Source organism: Lonchura striata, chromosome 5 (genome assembly GCF_050655825.1).
Source record: "Lonchura striata isolate lonStrDom1 chromosome 5, ASM5065582v1, whole genome shotgun sequence".
NCBI classification, from domain to species: Eukaryota; Metazoa; Chordata; class Aves; order Passeriformes; family Estrildidae; genus Lonchura; species Lonchura striata.
Window position 1 is genome coordinate 59,782,835 of NC_140707.1, and position 8,149 is coordinate 59,790,983.

Here is an 8,149-nt window from a genome sequence, read left to right on the forward strand (position 1 = left end):
GAAATTAGTGGTTTTGTTTGCACTCCTTCCTCTAATTGTTTGCTAAATAATTTACTATCATTGTGTTTCAAATCTCTGAGTACTGCAAATAGTACTTAAATAATATGGTTTAATGCAGAGGGAAGTAAATACAAATGTGTAAAGAATGTGTGGAAGAAGAGAGTAAGGGCAGATCTTAACAGGAACATGAGTGTCTTCCTCACCTAAATTTGACGTGATCATTTAGAGGTGGCTGGTACCAAAGTGCTGTAATGTTTCAGGCAGACACGCAGAGTCTATTTTTATTATGTGGATGTTAAGTGGACTGTTAGGAACTTGAAGACTTGAAGTAGCAAATTTTCCAACAGTTCGCATTTCTGAGTGTCAAGTAGAACACCAAATTAGGTCCCTCCAGAAACCAAACTCTCTAACCCTCCCTGCCTGGAACCTCTTTTGCTGCACCCATTGGTTCTCAGCATCCCTCACTGTGCAACTTTCTATGTATTCCTCTGTTTTCTTTTAGGTCACAGTGATACCTGTGATGTTCAGGCTGTTCTGTAAATATGGTAGATATCCTTTCAGTATAAATTTCACCTCATCATGCCCTACCAAATGCATGGCTACAGTTTGTAAGCATGTCATGCATTGCTGCTGTATTTTCTATTGAGCTGAAATAAAACAAATGATGCAGTAATGTTTTCAAGAAGAAATTGAAATTCTGGGAAAGAGGTAATAAAAACTCTGTCTTTTGTAATTTCTGATCTGAATTCAGAGTGATCTGAATTTGTAAGCAACAGGGAAGCTATGAGTATTTTCCTTTTTGAATCTCATTATTTTGCTTAGATCACTCAAAATTACACGACTTAGCAATCACCATGCAATCCAAAAGTCAATTAATGAATAATTGCCAGAAGGCATTGGTCAGTCTTAGATGGCTGCAGTTGTCACTTCTATGCCTCATCAACAAAAACTTTTAGTATCAGGAAAGAATTCTGGCTAGCTCAGACAGGGTGTTCCATGTCAGTCCTGAGACAACTACTTACTTTGCGTGTGAGCCAAGATAAGCTTATATAAACTGATAAAATTGATTATGCTGATATGTGGTAAAACAAAGGTGGAAAATATAGATTTATGCAAAATATTGACAAGCTTCCCTCCTTCCGTGTGACAATGCAGACCTTCTAATCATTAATATCCTTAGTTTATCCTTCTGCTACGGTCAGCTAAGGTCAGCCTAAACAGCAGCACAGCATCCGTTGATATTGAATGGTTGTGAAAGAAGCCTTTTGTTAGATTTAATTTAAGCAATGGTCAGTGTTTCCCCATTTTCATTATAAACTTTGGAAGAAAAATCAAGCAAAGTACTATGAAAGAAATTATGGGAATACTCTTACATATTTATGAGCAAATTATCGGCTTCTACCCTTTGGTATGTCTGGACTGTCATGTCTGGACTGTTCATATGCAAGACCTTTGGTAGATTTAGCTTAATTCTGCAGAAATTTCTTAAAAAAAAAAAAAAGTTATAGAAATCTTTCAGGGGGAAAAAGTAGAAAAATGCCATTTCCAGATCTCAGAGCAATCCTGATTAATTACAATAGCCATTCTTTGCTAGAAAAAAAAATAAAAGCTAACAAGTGTGGAGTGCACTGTGCCTCATATGCCTCATGCCCCTGTTCATGGAGAGAATCCTTCCCATTCCCAGTGAATGCATTGGTATTGTTCACCCAACCAGCCCACTGGCTCTCCATGAACCCACACTGGCTAACACTGTACCTGTAGGTGTAGATGTATCTGGTCTGTTCCTGTAGACCTCTGTCAGAATATCAACCTATGTAAGACTGTGATGTCCATATAAAAACATATGGACATCAAAGTATGGTATAAACCACGATATTCAAACTTGTTAAACAACAAAACCATCACTGCTTTGTGCTAGATTTCTACAGTCAGATCCTTCCAGTTGTTATTTGGCTGTTCTGAGTACTTGGCTATCATCTCTTCCCCTCTGCTGTGTGTAGCAGGGCTGACAGCTGGGGACAGGAGTCACACTTATCCAAATTCAGAGGAAAATAGCAATCAGGCTCCAACCCCTGAAGGCTTTTTATTTCCTGGTTGTTAAAACAGAAAACACATTCACGTATAGATAGCAGGGACAACTTCTGGAGAAAGAAAGCCAGGACAAACTCTCAAACCTGATTGAATATCCAATAACTATCATTCTGCCACACAAACAGAGCTCTTGATGTGCTATGCACAGTCTCATGATTGCCAGCCATGTTCTTACCCCTGTCCTAGGCAAGGTACTCACACACGTGCCTGCAGCCTGATGATTGCCTCCATCATGCACTGTATGTGCTCTTCTTGGCTCCATATAGATTCATAATGGTCAGAATAGTTTTGAAAGCCCTGAGGCAGAATTCATTCTTTACATGCATAGAATATAATTAAGTCCTATTTGGAAGAAAAAAACGTGGTTTGTTTTTTTTTTTTTCATGGATATTTGTTTATATACTAAATGCAATATTATGAGTTAGTTGAACTGAATTTTCTAGAGGAACTGCATTTATTTGCTTGTTTTTTTTTTCCCTTTGCCTCTAGCTGTCTATTCCAGAACAGGGACTCCCATTCTTCTCTGTCCACCTATTACAAAAGCACAGTCTATAGGAGAGTATTTATGCAGCAAATGGTACTGCTGCCATCTACTGTTGAAGCAAGCATGACCATTTCCTTATTATTCAAGACCGCAGTTCAGTTTATGTCCCAAATCACCTTTGTTTTCCCTGAGTCTAAATATTTAATCAGAATTTTTATCTCACTTGTGTTATGCATCCACCAGACAATCCACCCACGTGTTTTCTTTTCCCTTAGCCACAGCAACCCAAAACAAGTAGCTGCATGAACATTACAGTTTTCTACTTCTTGATGGGACTAGAAGTAACTAAAAGGATGCCAGCTTGGTCAGAAATGTTTCCTGCAGCTGTGCCATTAACAGGGTGTCTCTCTCATATAGATTCTCTTGGCTTCTGTTGTTGCTGAGCTCTCACTACAGTGGAGATCTTCATCTGGCAGATGGCCCTTGCAAAATCTTTCTGTATGGTTTAATAATACTATTATTATACAATAATAATCTATTGCAAACCCAGCTCCTAATTAATTTTTGCATTTTTCTTTGATAGATCTTTGAGTTTCACTGAGGCCCCTAACTGCGATTAAGAGAAAGTGTTGTTCCTGTATGTCCAAATCCCCGTGACCCAAAATTTAACGAAAATTGAAAGACTACATACAGGGCTGTTGCTTGCTCAGCAGGACTCTCCAACATCTGTGCTGCCTTTGACATAAGCAGAAGGGTTTTTTTGCTGTCTGGTGAATCTTCGTGGTGCTTCTGTGATTAACCTGCCATTGTGAGCATTTTGCTATCTGTGTACCTGACGGGGGAATTGCAGAAAATTCCAAAATTTTCTCTAGAATTAACTCCAATTTAAAAAACCCCTTTATTTTCCCATTTTCTTTTTGTAGTGATTTTTTATTTTGCTGCCTGTCTGATTCCTTTATGGAGTGAGTATTGAGGGTGTGCCTAAAACTTTTAAGGGGTGTTGTTTCCAAGTATCTCCTTGCTAAGCCTTTCTCTATCTGGGGATTTGCTACATATAAAAAGTAATACTAAACTGCAATGGTGTCTTGGAATTAGACTGTTTGCAGATACTTTGGTTATGGCAATGTTTGTGCAATACATCCATGTAAAGAAATAAGTGTGACATTTTCTTATTTACAAATGTACTCCTCTTTAGAAAAATGCCTTGATTTCTTATATTATACTCTTTTGAAATGGCACAGAATCTAGTCTGTGTTTTAAAACACTCTTGCTGAAAGTTTTATACACTGGTGCTTCCTTCTGGTCTCCATAAATGCTATTACAGGACCCAAAGGAATATTGTGGTCTGGAAGCCCTTCTAAAAACCTAATGACAGAAGAAATATGTTAAATCCTAAAGAATATGAATTAATGAAAGCGTCCTACATATTTCTTTTTTCTCTGTCTTGTTTGTGAGCCCTTTACCACTGGGACATGAGTTCCAGCTGATTTTTAAACCTACCTTACTCACTCTTCCCTTGGAACAGTGTAAAGGGCTGCAAACAGAGCAACTCTGGCTCAGTCCATGGCAACAATATTGTGCTTACCATGAGGCATCTCATTCACCATCGAGATGATCATAAGCACTGGAGAGGATGGCTGGTAGAAATTTAGATGGCCATGTTTCAGTAAATGCACCAATAGGCTGTGCACATCTATTTGCTTATTAAATTGTTTGTCAAAGAAAAGAAACTGTAACACCAAGTGATTATTCCAGCTGGCACTGGTCAGAGTTTCCACAGAACTACAGCTATCCTTTACTATGAAATTCCCAGGCAGAAAATGATAAAGAAATCCAAATTATCATTTCAGAGAAGACAACTTTTTATAATAATTTGTTTCTAAATGTCTCTGTCTCACTTGTGTAGTATTAAGTTAAAAACTTGCTTTCCTTTTACGCTCTCACATGAGTAAATTTATTTTTTAACTGCCAGATTTGGAGATGTAATGCATCTTTCACATCTAAATATATTGAAATAAGGCCTATATAGCCTAATAGCAACTCTTGACCAAGGTTTTTTAACTGCAAATACTTTGGTATATACACTGCAGAAAGCTCCTATAATAAAATAATGATTTCATAGTAGTAAGATTTATATTTGCCATATTTATATTTTTGTATTTTATAATGTGCTAAAATATTTCTAAATTCTAAAATTAATCTCAGTTGATTTGTAGGCTTTGTGTTAGTAATTAGTTTTATCAATGCTTTTGAAAGAAAGAATTGGAGATATACAAATATATAATATGGAATATATGTGGCATATATAAATAAATTAATATGGAAATCAGGAATACCAAAATGAACAGTTGAAAGAACTGGCAAAATATTTCATACTTGAGACATCTCAGTGATTCAGGAGTATTTTCTTCATGATAGAAAAGGCTGGTGTTTCTGCCCTATTGATTGGAATGTGGTTATTTTAACTGGGAGCCCCAGAGTTCCAGAGGAAGAGGGAGCTGAGCAGGTGGGTCTGGGCTGGGAGAAAAAATCCACCTCAGCCAGAGAGCTGCTGTTCAATGCAGCAGCTGCCCCACGTGAGGAAACTCTTGGCTGATTCTGATATTTTATTTTCATCATTGTCTTGAGGTTTTTCTATGACCTGTATGCATTCCTCTCTCCAACCACAGGGAAGAAAAGAGGAGCAGAGCTGAGAATAGGAAAGTTAATAGATCAAATCAGTACTGTATATGGGTTATTTCATAAAATCCATTGGTACCTATGCTGTGGCACTGTACAGGCCAGTTACAGATAATAGTTTCAAATATTTATTTTGTAATTTGAAAACATGAGGCACAGAAAGGGCATTTCTGAAGGCATGGGAAGGACTTTTCTGAGAATTGGACTCTGGGAGGATAGGAAGGAGAAAAGATTATTTTGTATTTCTCTATTATTATATTTCTTCTGCAGACATTTGCTGCTGGAGACTCTGAGACAGTCCACAAGGCTGGAAGGACCTCCTGTGCAGTGACCCTGTGTGTCTGGGTTTGAACGTTCATTCCCAGGGTCAAGGAGCAAAGATGTGCAGGCACCGGGGGAATACCCAGCAGAGTAGCTGCACACACTCAGAGAGTGTATTATATACACTCAGTACGTGTATTATATACACATATATAATCCTGCAGTAAAGCTGGGAAGCTGTGGAGCCTGTGCCCTCATGGTCATCTTGGTTCTGTCCCAGGCTGTTCTCGGGGATGGAGGGAGAGAGCGAGGGAGGCAGGAAGGATGGATGCTGCTCGTCTGGAAACACTACTCCTGTTGACTTAAAACAACAACAACAACAACAACAACAACAAAACCAAACGGTGTTTTGGCTTCTAAGTTTGGCTCCGGATGGTGATTTCTTAAATGGCAGGGACACCTGGTGGTGCTAAAGGAATCCTGCAGAGCATCCAGCTGATCCCAGAGTGGCCTCTGTGTGCAGTGGAGGGCAGGTGAGATGCGGGGCGGGAGGGAAAGAGCCAGAATGGTCAGAAGCTGTCATCAGCTCCTCGGGTACTCTTTGTTTGCAAAGAGGCACGATAGCAATTTGTTATGGAAATTAATCTAAAATGTTAATTTTTATCATTTTCAATCATTAAGAAAACTCATTATAATTTGATAACTGTACTTATTTAAGGCATGGACAAAATATAGACCTTAATCTCACCCAGCTGCAGTGAGTGATGCTTTGTGAAAAACACAATTAGTACACAATTTTTCTGTGACCAGCCAGGATAACAGTGCTGGTGTTTCCATGTCAAATCAACATTTTTCATATTGTTTGTAATAATTTCACACATGAGGAGAAAACATGGAACAAGGTTGTTCAAGTACGTGTTGGCCATATGTTTAAACCTGAGTTTGCATCCCAGTGCTTCCATGCCTCATTACTTAATGCTCTTTATACAGTCTTCAGCAGTCCTTTAAATCATCTTGCCAGAGGGTCGGTGTCAGAATCTGTGGTATTGATGATTCCAAGATTGTAGAAAGTCTCTGTCTGTCAGCCCCGCTGCTAAAGCAAAAGCCATAATTGGTCTGTGCTGGTTTCCAGGTTGTTTATTCTGTTTATCTCTAACATGTTCTGCTGCCCTGCCCAGCTCTGTCCTGCAGGGCAGCGTGTGGGGCTCTGCCCTCAGTGGGATGTTACAAACATTAAATACCAGAAGCTCCCTGGGCTGGATTTACAGTAATGTGCCAATATCTGTCACCTACGTTGGACAGTGTGTCCCCAGCCTAAACCAATAGAAAAATGCCAACACCACAGTGAAACATGGAGGGCATGAAGGAGGAGAAAAAGGACAAGACACACCCAATTTCCTCCATCTTGTCCCCTTTGGACCCCTAATCTAGAGTCCTAAAATTTTACTTTTGCACCCGTGCCACACTTAATTATTACTTATATCAAACACTCAGAGCTTGCAATTCATCCTGTAAGATTGAAAACTCTTTTCCATGGACAGAGATCACAGACAGTGTCTCTGGGGGCTCTGTACAGGGGGTTCCTGACCCCCTGCCAGGGTTCCAGGCTTTCCAGGGCATCCAGAGGGAAGCCCTGGATTCCCATAGGTCGGGGGTGATAAGGGATGTAATGTATGCACTCAATACCATATTGCCCAAGAGTTATAAGGTTATTTCTAAAATCAGTCCCTTTGTCTGAATTGATCCTCTCTTGGGTACCATGCCAGCACAAAATGTGTCTCTCGAGGCCTGAGCTGTGTTTGGAGCAGTGGCAATATGGCAATAAAAAATGCCTCGGCCATGGTGGCTGTGTAGCTCTTGCAGTGTATCATGACACAGCTCTCGCCACCTCCATAGGAGCCTTTCCTTGTTCCCCTCGTACAGAAGTCAAAACAAGGTAGGATAACCTTTCAACCTCATCACAACTCCATCCTAAACCTCAGAAGCCAACCTCTTTATTAGGTGAGTAGGCAGCCAAGCAATAGAACACCCATTCAATATCATCAGACAATTTGCCTCCCTCACTTACTTCATAATCCTCTTAATCATATCCCATGGAGCTTTATAAAATATAAAACAAATTATTTAACCTCTAAAACTATTCTAATGGTTCATAAAAACTTCGGTCTTGTAAACCAAAGATTGATAATTATACCTCTCCTTAGAGTTCTTTCCCTTCAGAAAAACAAAACCAAAACCAAAACCAAAACCAAAACAAAAATGAAAACAAAAACAAACAAAAAACCAACAAAAACAAAAACAAAAAACCAAACCAAAACAAAAAAAAACCCCAAAACTTTATCTAAAACTCCCAAAGCTGTTATTTTAAATTGAAGTATATTTTGACTCCTCTCTACCCTAAACTGCACAAATTGCTCCCCAAGATAGCCCCCATAAATGTTCTAAAATGACAGAAAAAGTTAGCAACAGCTACAATCCTGCAACCAAAAGCCGCCCTGGTCCCCCTGGGTAGAACACAGCTGCCCCACTAAAACCCAGTCACACAGACGAGAGTCCCCCACTGTCAACAGTGTCTGTACAAAACACTCAGAGCTACTCCCACAGTCCTAACCAAAGCTTGCCACATGGTTCCAC

At 39.4% G+C, this 8,149-nt stretch overlaps 1 long non-coding RNA gene across 1 annotated transcript; it reads left to right on the plus strand.

Annotated features, from left to right (window-relative positions):
* Positions 1–1,839: 1,839 nt before the first annotated feature.
* On the plus strand, positions 1,840–6,762 carry LOC146767396 (uncharacterized). Its single transcript, XR_014955746.1, has 2 exons — positions 1,840–5,704; positions 5,796–6,762. It is a non-coding gene; the product is annotated as an uncharacterized LOC146767396 (long non-coding RNA).
* The last annotated feature ends 1,387 nt before the right edge of the window (positions 6,763–8,149 follow it).